The sequence below is a fragment of the Atheta coriaria genome, unplaced genomic scaffold (genome assembly GCF_025399875.1).
Source record: "Atheta coriaria isolate IRGN ID8LTWV9N9 unplaced genomic scaffold, Caltech_Dcor_3.1 hic_scaffold_3_pilon, whole genome shotgun sequence".
NCBI lineage: Eukaryota > Metazoa > Arthropoda > Insecta > Coleoptera > Staphylinidae > Dalotia > Dalotia coriaria.
The window spans coordinates 3228510-3245326 of NW_027045445.1; the positions used below are offsets into that span (position 1 = coordinate 3228510).

Genomic DNA, 16817 nt, shown 5'->3' on the forward strand with positions numbered 1-16817 from the left:
TTTAGAAAAAGTACTTTTGTACGTCGTACGTTGAAATTGCAAAAAGGAAACATGTGAAAAGCGAAAGAATTCGGCGGTTTGCGACCACCCAAAATGCTGCGGCGTACATTTCGGTTAACGGCTACGCCTTTTCTTCTTGTCTTTACGCCTGCTTACGCGTGTTGTCTCAAATCACGCGTTATTTTCTTGGTTCGTGCGTTCCTGCGGTGGTTGACGCGGTAGTAAAGGCTTTCAAGCCGCGCGCACACGAAAACGAGAAGCAAGCACCGGCGACGAACAAGAAGTAACCGGCTTTGCCAACTCTCGCGCCCATCGCCATCAAAAGCGCGTGGAGCGGACGCCGGGAACAAAAGTGTAAGTAATAATTTTAAATAATGAACGAGAACGCGATATGGACAACCGACAATAACTAAAATACCGAGTGTTGTGGAAGAAAGTATTTGATTCAGAGGATATTTGGCGATAAATTTCAGCACAAAGCAGTATAAAGATAGACGCGCATATGTGAATCATATATACTTATGTATGTAGTTACTTTACTTACCCACACATGCATATCTAGGGAAACGAGCTACGAAACGAATTTACACGCGGACGGCGCGATGTTCAATAAATCTCGCATGCCATTACACATGTAACAACAAACGCTGCGCTTATTTATCACACACAATTTCTTGACGGCGGAGAGCATTTCCTTCTTTTACACTTAAGTATACGTGTCCGTCGATACAAATGCATCGCATCGCTCGCCAAGACGCTGGTTGCGTTCGTGAACGCATTGTGAATATGTTAATACACATATACAGGAACGGCGCTCGCGTATGGAGATGTAAAATAAAGCGTTCTATTATGACTTTTGAATTATAACATCGACGGATAACAATAACAAGATCAGAGCGGATGAATAATCGTTATGCATGTTACAGGTCGAATGGTGCGACCTGAACACGAGACCGAATTGACTAAATAAGAATAACAAAAGCTCACAATCAAAGCAAGAAAGAAAAATGTCGACGAGAATAAAGAAATAAAAAAAGGGGGTTGTAGAGTGTACGCACGTAGACACTACGTTTTAAGCAAGCAGGGAATAAATAATTTGAAATGTTGATTGTATTTTCAGCGCGTTGCGTCCGAAAGTCTAAAAAGCATCATCAATCTTTGATAACATGGCAAAATAACAAGCACGCGCCTGCATAGAGAATACGCGCGCGCACAGTGTGCGCTTTCTAGCTTTATTTGATTTAATTTAATTCCGCTGCGATGCAACTTCAAGATCCATATGCCGCCGCCACCCTGACTGCTTTCTTGGAATTAATGGACTTTGGCATATAGCACGCGTGCAAAGCAGCGCGAAAGCGCTTGGTGAAGGCGAACAATGCAATATGCAATCCGAATTTATGTATATTTAACGCGAAATTAAACTAAGTTTTCGGATTTTCACTGATTAAAATCGATGAACTCGACTGGGGTAATTTGCTTGCTTGCGCTCTCTGCATTCGCTGCACACCTAGCGTATTGTGCGCAGTGTATTGAGCAAGCCAAGCGACTTATTACTTTGCCTGCATTGCATTACCGGAATGGGTGACATAACCTAGCTTCTGGCGGAAGTCCTATCGCTATGCGAAGGCGCGATGCAAACAAAACTCAAAGCGACAAGCCGGCAAATGAACAATGAACGTTTGAATAAGAGCACTGCGGAAACTGAGAGCATCTGATAGACTTCGTGAGGATGCGAGGGACAAAACCCGAAGGATTTTCCTGCTGTGTGTTTATTATGCATATATGTATGAGGGAATTAGTATTGACGTTAAGCGCTAGCTAATTTATTTTCAACTTTGGTTATTTAACCTCAAACTTTTTAGAATTTTAATTTCTAGTTTCATTTAAAGAATTTTTTAAAAAATGTTTGGGTTATGAGAATTGTTTTCAAACAAAAACACGGGATTTTTCCAATTGGTTCTATGTAAAATACTCGTTGAATGCAAATGTTTGCTTATTGGAATGACAATTCAAACACTTTGCCTAGCACCGGTCTCCGCTATCAGTTTGGCACAGAGCACCGGCGGCGAATAATACCTACAAATGTGAATTCCACGGCGTAAGGCATCCCACACCGACACATTGAGCACGTCGGACGTGCATTGCTGCTGGCCGCGCACATCCGCATTGTGATCTTGTCTATTATCTCTCTTCGAGCACTTAATGAGGCACTAATTAACACCATTAGACGTACTAAAATTCTATTCCGAGACGCTATTCAGCGAATTTGCATTTATGATAACAACTCCCAGCGTCTCCCGCATCTTAGAGCGTGCGCGGAAATTAATGGCCGAATGCAATGCGCTTGCAATCGTGTCGTGGCGTGCCGTTTAAATATCGGACGTTTCCAAGTTGACTTTTCACTTCCCCAGTTGCCAGCGAGTATTTCCGCCCGGTTATCCGAAGTTTGAAGAGCACTCGAACGTGTGTGTCGCTTTCGAGGATTACAAAGGTCGGGGTTGGTTGGTGTTTGGTTTGTGTTCCTTGTTAGCTTTCTAGAGCAATTTTTTTCTTCATTCCCTCTCGCGTGGGTCATAATGATGTGTTTTTGTTTGTTTTGCTTGAGCGATCATTGACGAGCTGAATTTCATAGCAGATGTTTGGAAAGCTGAGTTTTTTTTTTGCTTGCTGCAAAAACCGCAGGAGTAGCAAAAGCGAAGCATTGCCCAAAATCCAAATTGAAAACAAATAACTATAATTATGGTCCGAAGGCTTGAAAGCGAGCAAAGCAAAGAAATCGAATAATGTGCTATACATTATCTTAATGTAAGTATAGGATTGCGTTGGTACTCACACTGCGGTGGTAGATGCTGCCGAATCAGCAGCAATAATGCGAAGATTTTTGCGATAGCTGATTATTGGCCTTTCCGGTGCGCAATTATTGAGCGAAAACATCGATAATAACCGACTACTACTTTGATAATTGCATACAACTTTCATTGCTAGTGTGTAACCGTCGTGTGATTTTGTCATAAACCTACCGCAAACACATTTTCCACATGTGTACTACTTCGTTTTTCATTTGCGCTTTGTTTTCATTTTGATTTTACATTTATAAGACCGCGCTTGAGAATCGTATAGTCGTGCCACGTTTTCGTTTTCTTCTCACATCGTCTCTGCGGCAAACATGGTACCCCCGATGTTTTATTGCCGTAATTATTTTAATGATATAGAATTATCGGCTGGAGCCAAAGACTAATTTATTTTATTAGGTGATATCGAGAATGAATTATTAATTGATAAATATACCTACGTAAAAAAAAAGAGTTACATTCGGACAGAGAACTGTTGAAACCGAAACTTTTACTAAACGGGCAGTGACCACTCGCTCTGGCATCCAGATAAATAATTATCCCAAATGTGAGACCGCGCTTTCCTGCCACACACCCGAACCACTATTAAATATAATTTATTTCTTGATAAATGCATTCCCCCAATGCGGTAAAATATTTACTTGCTTGATTCACATTTTTATTTTCACAGTAAAATTCGACACCATCACGAATTTTAATTTATTTAGTCTAACCAATATTTTGTGACAAATTGTTCCGTTTTTGGGTTTTTTATATTCAAATTTTGTTTAAATTATTCATTATTTTCCGCCCCAAACTAAATAAAAGCAAATCTGATCGATAGATAACAATTTCAAATATCTATGTATCACGCCCCTGCAGCCCTAGCGCACAAAACATGCAAACTGCAAAACTGCAAGAATTAATCCGGCAATTAATATGTGGAAAATGTGCATTTGATAAATCATACTGCATAATACCTTAAGCATGGCACACACGGTATTCATATAGGTTCGATTATCGCTAGATTCGCACAGCGATTTAATAACATTGAGCATGCAAACAAACCTTTTATATCGCCGCAGCTTGATAAACTCGCCGGTGAAATTCGTTACCGCCAACAACGATATACATAACATGCGCAACACACGTATCGGATAACGTTCGTGTTTATTGCATGTGCAATCGATATTCGCCGCGCGAACGAATCACATTTTCCAGCAGTCACACTGCTAATTGTTTTAATTTATCAAATTACACTAATTTGTTATTGTGTGCTGTGTGTGCGCTCTCAGCGAATTATAACGTATCTTCTAATCGTAAACAAATGTGATCAATGTTACAGCTATGCAATTTCAGAAAATGGAAATTGGATTCAAAATTAAACTGGAAATAATTCAGCTCATCACATTTGCAAATCATTGCTTCAATATTCCGCTGAATTACAAATAATCACTATGAAAATTAATTCATAGGATTTTGGTTCTTTAACTCCAGGCCAAACCAAATTTTTATATATTTTTATCTTCAATTAATCCAATTTCATAATTCCACTGAGGTAAAACGTCATTGTATCCACTAAATTAAAGCGATGTTTTTTAATTAACTCAAATGTATCAAACATTGTGATAAAAGTTAATTGGTTTCAGTACGGATTCAATTAGTAAATTATATATTGATTGCACAAAGAGGAAATTAAAATTAAATTATATGAAATTATAATTATAACGAGTGAGTGCGCGTGACATTTTGTTTACCATTTCACATTTGCGACTCTTCGTTTTTACTCTACGTTGAAATTCGTTGTAATAACAACAATTTCCTTCGTGCGCGGCGTGCAGCCTGCGTCTGTCACGTCTTGTTACCGTCGTCGCCATTCCGCACTGCACAGTGGAATTAGGACGTTTTGGTTTATTGTACACGAGTGCATTGTTGTCATTTTCACTATTACTTCTACGACGTTATGTTACGTGCGGTGCCTTGGGTGGTGCACTACCAACAAGCAACCCTTTTATTCTGTGTGTGTGTGTTTGTGTGTGTTCAGGACGTTGTCGGCGTGAAGCAGGAAGAAGTAAAGGAACCAAACAATTAATCTTGTTAGCGCCGGGCGTGTGCACTAAAAGGGATACACCTATGTGTTTCCAAGTGCAGCCGGGCGTTGTGTCTACGTCTACCTGCGACTTGATGGAATAGAATAGGGAATGGTAGCGATTTCGGCGCTTTCCACCCTATCGTTCATAGTTTCGTAAATGTTGTTGTTATCCTATCTAGCCGCGTGCTGTATACGCGCCCTAATGCGTCGTCATCTATTTCACTGTCAACCCTGCACGACACCTTCGATTTGTTACGCTGCTCACGGTTGAAATCTTTTAAATTCACTTCCATTTCAACACACCGACTCTTTCCTGCTACAACAAATTTAATGCAACTTGAGATTTTGCACAAAATTCTTTCTGTAAATCCGTTAATGTTCTATGGGCTTTGTAGCCGGAGCACAAATCAACGAGTAACAGTTAAGTACGTTTGCGGCGGCGCGTTTTAATTAGATTGATGGTTATTGAAGATTCGACCGCTAATTGGAACAAACGCGCAATTTTCCACGCAGATTTGCATAATAAATTGAATGAAAAGTGCCGGCGCGTTCGATTTACGCACTCGCGGCTAATTTCGCCGAACGCTTTTACTACTTTATTCCTACATACATACACACAATCGAGTGATGTCTGACGTTGTGCTTCGACCCAGCCTTCTTCTTGGCGAGCGCATTCTTTGTAATGAATTTCACCGCCAAACGAACAAACAAATTCAATGCTTTCAACGGCTTTACATTTTTCTTTTCCTAAGAAAAACACTGAAATCTCTTTACCGTACCGAGAGGCAATACTGAAAGTAACGGATAAATGATTATAATTAAGGGGCATTAAACGTAGCGTACAAATAAATAACAAGAATTAATAATTGATCGGATTCTTTATCGTCGCGCATCGTGTATTAATGCATCCACAACACGGCGGCATCCGTCTATATAAGCCAAGCCACCATTAAACAGGAGCAACCGTAATTATTTTATATTCTATTGTAAACGCGCCTGGGCGTGTTGTATCTGTATGTGTGTTTGTGTACAGGTAGTGGTGTTTTGTATGTTGTTACATTGCATCGCCGCGCGTCACATTATAAATTGTAATTCATCCTTAGCGGCGCAGAACCGATCTTACAATTTATTCCTCGTCCGTTGCGCGCCACGGCACCAACAGCTCTCTCATTGTTTCTGATTCTTCAATTTTCCTTCGTGCGTTTGCGAGCCTCATGCATTTTTCAATGAATCATAATTTTCTCGCTGTTTTTGCTTTACTCCCAGCGTTTACACTTATACTTCAGCGGCGGGATAACTGAGTGTAACTATATTCCGTTGATTTCGTTCATTTTCGCATTGTTTTCTTTTTTGCGTTGGTGTTATTATGGTTAAACTAGCGAGGGACACCTTCGACGACGACGCGCGTGTTCTCCACCCTTTGAATTCATTGTTTTTTGTTTGTTTGTCCTTTTTCAACTTTCTTATTTATTACGTGCATACCACGAGCGCATGCTGGACGCGCCAACAAGCTGCGGGAATCTGTGGCTAAGACCAACAATCATCGTGTGGACGTGGATGCAAGCGGGGAAACTTGTTTTCTTATAATAGGCATTCACGTATCATACATGCGAGAGCAGACGTGCGGTTGAATTTAATTTATTGGTTTTTAATTGACCGTCTTGCAGCTACAAATTGCAATTTATTATTTTTTAATAAGAGGCCGCGTTTCTTATTGAATTCTATTAATTTATATGAATTCTTTTTCATTTATACATTTATTGCATCGAGTGAAAATTATTTAAGTTGTTTTCGATTGCAAGATAAAAACTTATTATTCAATTCATGCATATTCAAGAAAAAGTCGTAAGTAAATTCCTCTGATTAGTTGGCCCGACACGCGAAGTGGACGAAAGCGCACACAATCATTTACATTTTAAGTGAAGACTAATAGACAGTTTGATGTTATTGATTGATGACTCGTCCATCAAATTAAGCCTACACTCGGCGAGCCTTAAAGCTCTCGACGCTCTCTCGCGCCCGTAATAAAAACGATAATTAATTATTAACTAAGAAGAAGTATAAGAAAACTCAGCGAAGATAAAAGTAATCACAATAACAACACCACACAACACCGCTAGCGCACTAACGGCCGCTAAGAGCCGTGCGCTGCGCCGTGTGTTCATTAAAATAAAAACGCGAGTTAAAAGCCACTTGAGCTCGTTATCTCAGTTTCTTTCTCGCTGCGCGTTTGTGCTGCGTGGCCGCGCGCCATTTCATTTCACATATTTTCATTGTGGATTGTGGATTTATATGTTTTCCAACATAGACGAATGTTGTACACACAACACATCGCAGGTAAAATCTCTACTTGATCCATTCTGATCGCCGGCTCTCATCTCTCGCGTTGCGTTTCATCTTCACCCGCGTGTGTGTGTGATTCTCTCATTTCTTAGGCACTTGGGTGTGTTTTTCTTTTGTTTCGGTGGAGTTTGGTCCAGCGTTTCGTTCCTCTTTTGCCTTCTGTTGGCGTTATTGCATCTCAGGTTTTATAATAAGCGCTCTCGACTCGTGTTCGTCTTCAGCATGCGAATAAACGCCAAGTTTTCTACTTGACGTTTTTTGGTTCTCTTCATTCTCTTCTCAGGTTTTTGTTGTTGTTGCTTTTAGTCGACGTGCAGTTAGTCGTTGGCTTGTTTGCTGTCCTGTTTGGGGTCGGGAACGTCGCGAGCGACCTTGGCGGAGAAGTTTTATAAGAATCGCACACCTTTCGTACACAATCAATTTACAATTTACACTGTGCTATCGACTAATTTCCTTTACGCTTTTATTATCTTTTATTAGCTTTTTAACGTTGTTGCCAAACGGTTTTGCGGTGCGTGGGCTATTTACTTAGGGTCTGAAAAGATCAATCAATAAATTGCATGACACGGGGATTATAATTAAACATTCTGAACAAAATTCCATTACTTCACTTCATGACGGAGGAATATTTTTTATTAAATAAGCGAGAAGTGATATTATCATACATTAACAACCGGATGTTTTAAAATGGAGCCTATATTTGTCAAAAGCAAACGTAGTTACGTTTTGCATGAAGTTGCAATAACAGAAATACTTATCTCCACCTACCCAAGTTGGTTCTATCAACAGTTGTGCAAATAGAATTTTTCATGACTCAACGTGATTTTGGAAATTTTGAATGTTTTGACATTGAAAACCTCTTAAATATCATGGATAAACCTTAGAAAGCACGGATAATTGCTTGTGTTTATTGTTTTCGCATAGTAATTTCCCTGTCAAGCCGTCTCCACCACTCTAAAGATGCTGTGTGTTGTGTGGTATCATGCGGAGTGTGTCTCAAAAACGAAATTCGTTGGCGTACGTTTAATAAGCGGTTGTTGGGATTTCTCGAGTAGTCGTTATTCAATCAGCCGAAAATTTCGTGCAAGCTGTGTGCGCGCGCGCGCGCCGCGGCGGCACAAAAAACGCCAAGAAGAACTTCTTCGCATCGTAGGAAAGCGAGAGGAGTAACCGTGAGTGTTCTTCTTGAGCCTCGCAGACGTCCTGACAGGTTCCCATATCGTACAATTGAATAATGCCCACGTTGATATATCAATGTTGCCAACACATGTTTACGAAAACATTTCAGCTTCGTTTCCATCATCATTTTTTCGTTTGCTTATTATATATGCTTGCTTTTCCGCGATTTCAATTTGTTTGGGGATTTAGGCGTTTTGCAGGTGAATAGAGCTTTCATATTTGTTTATGACATGTCGTTGAGGATAGAAAACTTTTTGCACAAGTTTAATATGCAATTATGTATTGTTGTTTTTTTATGGGAGGGAGGAAGACACCAGTCCTAAATGTGCAATTATTTCTAACTTATCTAAACTGAAGACATGAGTTTTTAGTGTTCATTGAAACTGACAAAACCGAAAAAACACGTTTGAAAATAACGATTTATGATTTACGAGCCGACGGTTAGATTAATGACGCACGAAACTGACGGCTCGAAAGTGCTCATGCGAGATCAAAAGACCAAAACATGACACTTTTTTCCGCCGTTTTCGTTCCATTTTTGTTTCGTTTCTATATTTTCCGTTGTCTCTGGTGGAAGGGCTGTCACATGGAAGTAGGTATAGAAGATGTGTGTGGGCCACATTCATTTATCTAAATAAAATTTGTCGGATTTTACAGTGCAGCCATTTTATGAATGCATAAATTTAATCTAGCAAAGAATTTTGATTGGAGCAGATGTTACTACACATTGCTACTAGTTTACGTTGTTTTAATTTCTGCAGGTTATATCCTGAAATACTCGTTGGAATTTTATTTTTGTTGATTCCGGACTTTTATTGTCCTCAAAAACTTTTTGTATTTGAATATTTGACATAGAAAAATGGTCAATGCTCGGCTGACGTCGTCACACAAAAGCTCATTATTCTGTATGTTGCATTGAAAAAGTAATTAGTAAAAAATGTTTCATTGTTATTTGTTTTTTAATTTGTGGGTTATATATATATATATCTAGCTTTATGACGAACTTTTCACCACGTAAAATATAACAGATGAAACATTTACGTGGAAAGCCGTTTACACATTTCCGGTTTGTTTTGTTACTTTTTGGGAGCACTTTGAAGTATCGTTTATGATCGAAAGCTTTTCCGCGAAATACGAGAGCATAACACACCGCCGCCGACGGCGTCGCTACCACCACCACCACTACTATTGCCGTGCCGCCTCCGACAACTGCCGGCCGTGAGTCGCTAGAGAAAAGTAGTGGAATCTATCAAAGTCTGAAAACACTTAATATCGCAACCCGTTCGAACGTGAAGTTATTGAACGCGAAGCAAAATCTAAAATCTCTCGTGAACAAAAATGCATACCGCTATAAAACTCTTTAAAGCGAACTTCGAACTTATTGAACTACACCGATTGAAAATTTGATAAATTGTTATGCATTGCATGCACTTTTCACTGCGTGCCATATTAAATTAGTTTATTTTCACTTTGTTTATTAACATATCTTCGAAGTAAACATTGAATTCATGTTGTTGGATATTTTCAACTTAAATTCTCGAGTTGCTGGCCTTTAGAACTAAAAAAGTTGAATGTTACCACTCTGCGCACTTTGTTGAGTAAATTTGATATCTTGTGCACTTCCTACAACTATCTAACAAAAAGTAGGTATCTAATGCAATAAGACGCCGACGAAAACTAAAACTTTAATGCAACTTAGCCAGCAATGATGCGTTTCGTTTACATAAAAACGCAATAATTTTTCGTGCGCTGTGCGCTTTTACACTACAAACTTTGTTGAAGAGTTTTACTTCCAGCGTTTATTCATCTCGTTGCGTTATAATGATACGGCAATAAAAGAAAAAGTAACAATATAAGCGGATTTTATGTTATTAGAGAGAACTAAGTGAGACTCGGGATGTGCCCCATGCATGAACACACACGGAAGCATCTAAAATGTAGGTAATTCCTGAGTTTTAAATGCTACGTGTATGTAATGTAGGTTAAGCTCTCGAGAGATTCATATTTTAGTGGATCCTAGTGGCAAAGCTTAAGTTCAAACGAAACAAAAATATTTAACTTGACCAATTTGGAACTCCGATAAAAAAAAACTTATCAAGAGTAAATAAGTATGCAGTATAATATTAAATTAATAAAAAAAAGCATATAAAGAGATATAAAATTGTTAATGCACTACCCGAGGTCATAAAATGAATCATTATGATTTATGGTACAATTAGGTGCTTTAATTTTCTTGCGTTTGCTCTTGTTTTAAGGGGTAAGTAACTCATCGATGTCTTGTGCGTTCAACGATCTCACCGGAAAGGTAATTTAGGGCCCGGTGCGGGTGGCTTTGGTCTAACTTAAAAATTAGGAACGGAAATATGCGTATAAGCCACATGTGCTGCTTGGCTGTGAGGGGATATAAGGAGAGGAAACTCAATATGCATATCTGGCCACTATTCTGTTTGTCGCTCGTTGTCTTCCTTTCATGCTGATACTGCACATGTGGGTATACCTGCATACAGACTGTTGACAAATTTAAATCACAATCATCCCAGAATAATATATTTATACAGGTATTATTTATTTGACTTTAAATTCTAAATAACTTAGATTAATAGACGATTAATGTCAAATATTTTTAAAGTTTGTAAATTTACAAGAGAAATTATAGTGTGATTTGAAATTGGAACATATTGTAGTTTAGTTGGCCTGTCGCCCTTATGGTTTGCCTTACGCACAGCCCTTAATTCACTCCCGTGAGCCAGGAAACCGAGACGTAACGTAAGAACACGGGTCCGACGCACAATTTAATTGCGAATGAGTGTGTGTGTCGAGAACGCAAAAGCTTCTGTGATCGCCCGTCGTCGCTTTCATTATTCGCTCGCATCGAAGCGTCATCCTCGTTCCTTTTGCATCCATTATACGATTCGGTTCTTTATTAACGCGCGTGCATTTTGTTACTCAGCACTCGGCAAAGCTGGCGGCTGGTTGGGGTTAGTACTAGTTAGTTGGCAGGGTCGCGGAATGAAATATGCAGCACCGGCTCGCAAACAAAACGCGTGCGTACATGCAGACAGGGAACCGACGACAACATGCAGCCACTTATCAATCATCGAATGAAACAGGAAGAACAAGAGCACAGCTACTTCATTCGCAGGCAGCCGAGGCACTTTGATGCTCATTCAAGCGATGCCAGCTTTTTTAATGGGGCTCATTAAGCTCTAGTTAACTACCCAACCAAAGGGAGGAAACGACGCACGCATATCTTTATATACTGAGTGTTTCCGTTTAATTAATATCAATATTTTGGATGTGAGGGTCAAGATTTTTTTATTTGCAAAATTTGGAAAATTTAATTAAAACGTGTAATCCTCTAATTTGTCTGCTTATACCATTATCCAGCAATTTCATCATCGGCGTCGGTGTTTAGTTTAAGCTGGTTTAATTCGTCATTTTGTGTCTGCTCACGAACACGATTTTCATTGGAGGTTTATCAGAGTTACAAATTATGCTTTTATCGATTCGATTCGATTCAATTGCGACGAAAAATACGAGTAAAACATTCTCGATAAATGACGATATTCGATTTCGGCAATGAATAAATATTTCATTTTATTGTTCGCGGGCTGTCAAGAAATGTTGAAGGTGTTTGTTGTTTGCGCGCTGGTCGCGTGGATTGCGTTCCGTCGAAGGCATTCAACTACAGATATAATTTATCGCGCAAGTCGGTAAGAAAACTTGCTCAATATTCGTTTCGTACGCTCGGGTTTCGGCATAGTTTCCGCGTTCAGTTGTTAGTAGTTCGGTTAGTTCGTGCACCATGCCACAAATTCGACGTCGAATTCGTGCATTCCTTACGCTCGTTATATAAAAGTAGGTATAGTAGTTCCTTCACTGTCTCCTTCACGGAATTATATACTCTTATGAGAATCTAATGCAACTTCTTAATAAACTCAATGTGTAATATTAATTTTTTTAAGATAAAGTTTTGCTGATTATTTTTTTTTAAAAATTCTCAATCCTTGTCTTTTATTAGTTTAGTCCAGGTTATTCCATAGTCCGGAAAGAAATGATTTGAATATTTACTCACGATTGCTCTTCTATTATTTTTTATTTTACAATCAATTTTTGAAACACTCGTAATTTATTCCGCGGTTCACTAAACCGAAATCGTCGGGTTTATGTGAGCGTTGAATAAAGAATATCAAACGGATCGAACGAAGGCTTTCTGAATGGTCGAATCATATGATGTTGATGATGGCCTCTTCGGTGACCCGCGCGGTGAGTGACGAGAGGTTAAACGAGGTCGGGTTATAATCCTTCTTCGCGAATGGTGTACATGCACGCAGTTTTACGACGACGCCTCGATAAAAATGTAACAAAAGCCGAGCATAAATATAAATATCGCACCACACACCAGCATGCATGCAATGGGCAGCCATGAACGAAATGCAATAACGCATAAAGTATATAGGGAATAATGTTGTATGCTACATTCATGCAAAAGACACGAGAAGAACGCGTTAAAAAATGCATAAAATTCACGATTTTTGTTCGTTGCTGAGTCCTGAGAGTGTTGAAACAAGTAGGTGAAGAAAAGCTTTGGGAATTTGTTACAATTTAACAATTTAACAGGCCAGAGAATCGATGGCCTTGCTTCCCGCCGCGATTCCATTACAAGCATATTGTGCATTGTCATGGTATTGTTGCTTTGCTTGTTATGTACCTCGAAACAATGGCGCCAATATGAAACCGACATAAATAAGCGAGACATTTCCTTCTACACCATGTCGCACCGTGGTGAAATATCCAACATTGAAGTTCGGACATTCCAACCACATCAGACCGCATCTTTATTTAAATTTATATTTAAATATTTTATTTTTCACATATTGATATTCCTTCTATATTTGCGTAAAACAAATAATTCAGGATAATTTGAAAAATTTAGATTTCCACATCATTACAGTTGATAAACGAATCACGGACACTATTATTATTTTTGTGTTGTGCTGGTCGCGGACCTATCTACTCATCATCTAGGCCGAGGACTGAAAATGTCGCTCGTTATTTTCTATTATTATTGTTATTACAAGCTCGGCAGCGTCGGCGTAGCACAAGAAAAGCGTTTTCCGTCAGCGTCGAATTTTCGTAGCCAGCCAAGTGTGCAGTTCCTGATATCACAAGTGCGCATTGTCGTGGTTTTGGTTCGAATGTGCATTGAGCGTATAGGAAAGGGTCCGCAGGGCTCGGCGATGCAATGCACAAAAATAATAATTCTACGTATTTTATGAGCTGGTGTGCGTTGCGTTTGAAACTAATTACTTAGGTGAGCATGAGAGGTGCTGAAACACTTTTTATTCATCATAATACTCGCACTGTACTCGTCATAGCTTTTCTGTGGAGTAAATATATTACTAAGCTGGCTTGCGCTCATTAAAATATATTAATTATTATTTTCTTCTAGTTGAGTCTTCTGGCCTAGTGGCGCTTCTTGTTATGAGAATTTTATTACTAATAGGATTTTTCACTTGACAACATCAGCATTCACGGAAGAAACTTGTTCAACAATCTGATTATCAGATAAATACGGTGTTATTTTTTATATTCTGACTGCTGTCTCCGGGATGTTTTAAATTTTAATTTTTACGAAGCACCCGGTAATTGTTTATTGTCTAGCTGCTTTAGACGTTGCTTTTGAGTTGACTTTTATTACAAAGCGTTTCTCTGTGGAAGGTAGCAACGCGCGGACGTAAGTGAAACAAACGAAGCCTTTTTACATAAAGTACACGGTGTGTAATTACATGTCGCTCAAGAGGTGTGCCACTATCGCTTTGGTGGATCTTTTAGATTAAAAACGACCTGAGTAAGCGCACTCGACAGCCCTGGTAATGCCTTTAAGAGAGGAAATTTATTCTTAATTTCACTTTGGGGCTAATGATAATGATTCCTTTCAAATGGTGCCTTCCAAAGTGCACACTCGCTTACTACGCGCACCTATGTCAGGGTACTTTTTGTGTATGTGTTTGTGTTAAACTAACTAGTAAATGAGAAATAAACAAAAGTACGTCCTGGATTAAATTATACGAATTAAAGACAAACACGGATGATGTAGGTCCGAGTGTTTAGAAAGTTATGCATTGTTCAAGGAAAGAGTCGCAACTGAAGAAGGAAAATTCCATATTTCTCAATTTCAATTTCGTCCTTCGTCGACTGGGACACTATTCCCGAAACGCATATAAAATGCACGAGATAACGCCGACGCAACGCAACGAAGTTAACACGAACGAATGCGGGGGAAAGATCCACAGAAACTCTGTCGTTTTCGACCAACGTGCACGCGGGACGCATCAGACTGTGATATTAATTTTGTATACGACTTTGAAGATTTGTGGTGCTTGTAATAGAGAACAGGTGTGCCATCATAAATTATCTTCAGTATTGTGTGATATAAATATTTTGCGTGTCGGCGTTCAGCGTGAAATGCATTTCCGCATGTTGCAAGCAAAAAGATGAACAATTCGCCGCTCCACGTGAAAGCTTCAAATACATTTGTTAAAATTCAGCATTAATAAACAGTTTGCATTCGGAATTTTGATCAGCGATGATAGTTTTTGGCAAGAGCACAAGTCATCGTCGAATCGGACCGCGTATACACTGTTCCTCCCGGCTGTAATGGATAATTGACAGAAATTTGGCTCGTTGCGCTTATTTATTTCATTGCAGTTTGAAAACTACGTTATGTTCAATTCGCAACTTATTCGACATTCAACTACACACTGTGCGCGCCGCCGCGCTGTTCGATGCAGGCGCCCATTTTCGTTCCAAGTTTAAATTTCGAAAATTTACTTCTGCGTCTCCCAACTTTGCGCTTTGGCGTGTGCTCTACAACAGACGGACAAGCCAATAGTTCGTGTAGTACGCCATGTAAATCTAAAATAGTTCAAGATATACAGTAAATTGCCTCGAACAATCACGTTTTTTTTATTTGTGTTGTTGTTAGTATTCAGTACAACATTCAATCGAACACAAACGGATTGGATTCTGTTATTACTTTGCTTGAGCAGCGGTACAAATTAAAAATCTTCGGTTAGAAGATAAAAACTGTCACGATTTATTAGATGATATAAAGTAGTTAAGTTAATGTTTACTTCCAGTTTGCAGTCGGTTGCGAATTTTATTAAGTTTAGTTTATAATACGCAGTAACGCACGCAGTGCTGCAAGTCTGAAGGAGACTTTATTCGGGATCGTGATATGCCTTATTGGGAACGCACTCCTTTATTCATTGCTCGTCCTCTGCGCGCGGAAAACACAAAACAAGCTCTCTCTCACAGTAAGTAGGCAATTGGAGGCCGTAAAGCAAACTCCTTCGCGACGCGCCAGCGTGTGTGCGATTCTGCGCTCATGATGTGAAGTTTTAATTTCAATTAAATCCACATTAAGTCGTCGCGTCGAGGCGATTATTTATTGCCGGCTCGAAATAGCTCCGACGCCGTGGCAAACTTCGAATGGCCGCCACACAATATGCAATCCACTCGTTTCCCTTCTGGGCGCGCGCGCGTTGTTTTGATTTGTTTTGCTGTTTTACGCCCATGTTCTTTGCTTATTATTGCACCGACATGCAGTTTATTACAGAAGCGGCGGGCGTGTGCACACACTCTACTATATGACAACTAACCCGGCAGCGTTCAACTTTGCCGCCGCATTCGGCTTCGCCAATTTACGAGTCGCAATGTAAAACTAAACATTTCATACCGAGAAGAAGTCGCGCGTCACTTCGGTCATCATAAAATAATCATAACAGTTCCAGGGATAGGTTGATGCCAGATTGAACATGATACAATTTATGCGCAATCCAGGTATAATGTTTACGTGTTTATTCTGTTTGTGCGAATTGTATTATTCATAGTGAAATGTATGCGATATTATCGACTACTGCTTCGGCAAAACAATAATGCGCTATTTAAAACATTAAACAATTCTCTTCGTTGATTTTAGATTTTTATTGGATTCCACTTCAAATCGATGATTCATTCGTCGCCGAATTGCAAGCAAAACATTTCGTAAGTGAAACATTCTGTCAAGTTTATTGATTCAATTGAAAATGTTTATATCGCAAACATACAGTGTATATTAATGGCCTCGGGCAAATATGTCAGTTACTTCTTCACACAAGTTGATTCTATTCTATCCCCCTGGCTTATGCAGCGTAAGTGGCCAGCTTTAAAAAGGATGTAATAATGTCTTACAGATAATCATCACAATTTCTCTTACGAATTCATGATCATGTTCAATGTCTCGTGTTTATTGTTTATTGCGCTCACTAATGGTCGCCGTGTAATCCATTGTTCTACACGCCTGTCGAGAATATGTATTTGTTCAGCGC

At 39.3% G+C, this 16817-nt stretch overlaps 1 protein-coding gene across 2 annotated transcripts in view; it reads left to right on the forward strand.

The window, feature by feature from the left end:
* LOC135803797 (rho guanine nucleotide exchange factor 10) overlaps positions 1-16817 on the forward strand; it is a 72835-nt gene that overhangs the window by 4417 nt on the left and 51601 nt on the right. The window contains exon 2 of one of the 2 annotated variants that reach the window (XM_065317496.1): positions 16430-16494. The exons of the other annotated variant lie outside the window; for it this stretch is intronic. The gene's annotated coding sequence lies outside the window, so the exon portion shown is untranslated. The remainder of the gene's footprint in view (positions 1-16429; positions 16495-16817) is intronic. 2 annotated transcript variants of the gene reach the window in all.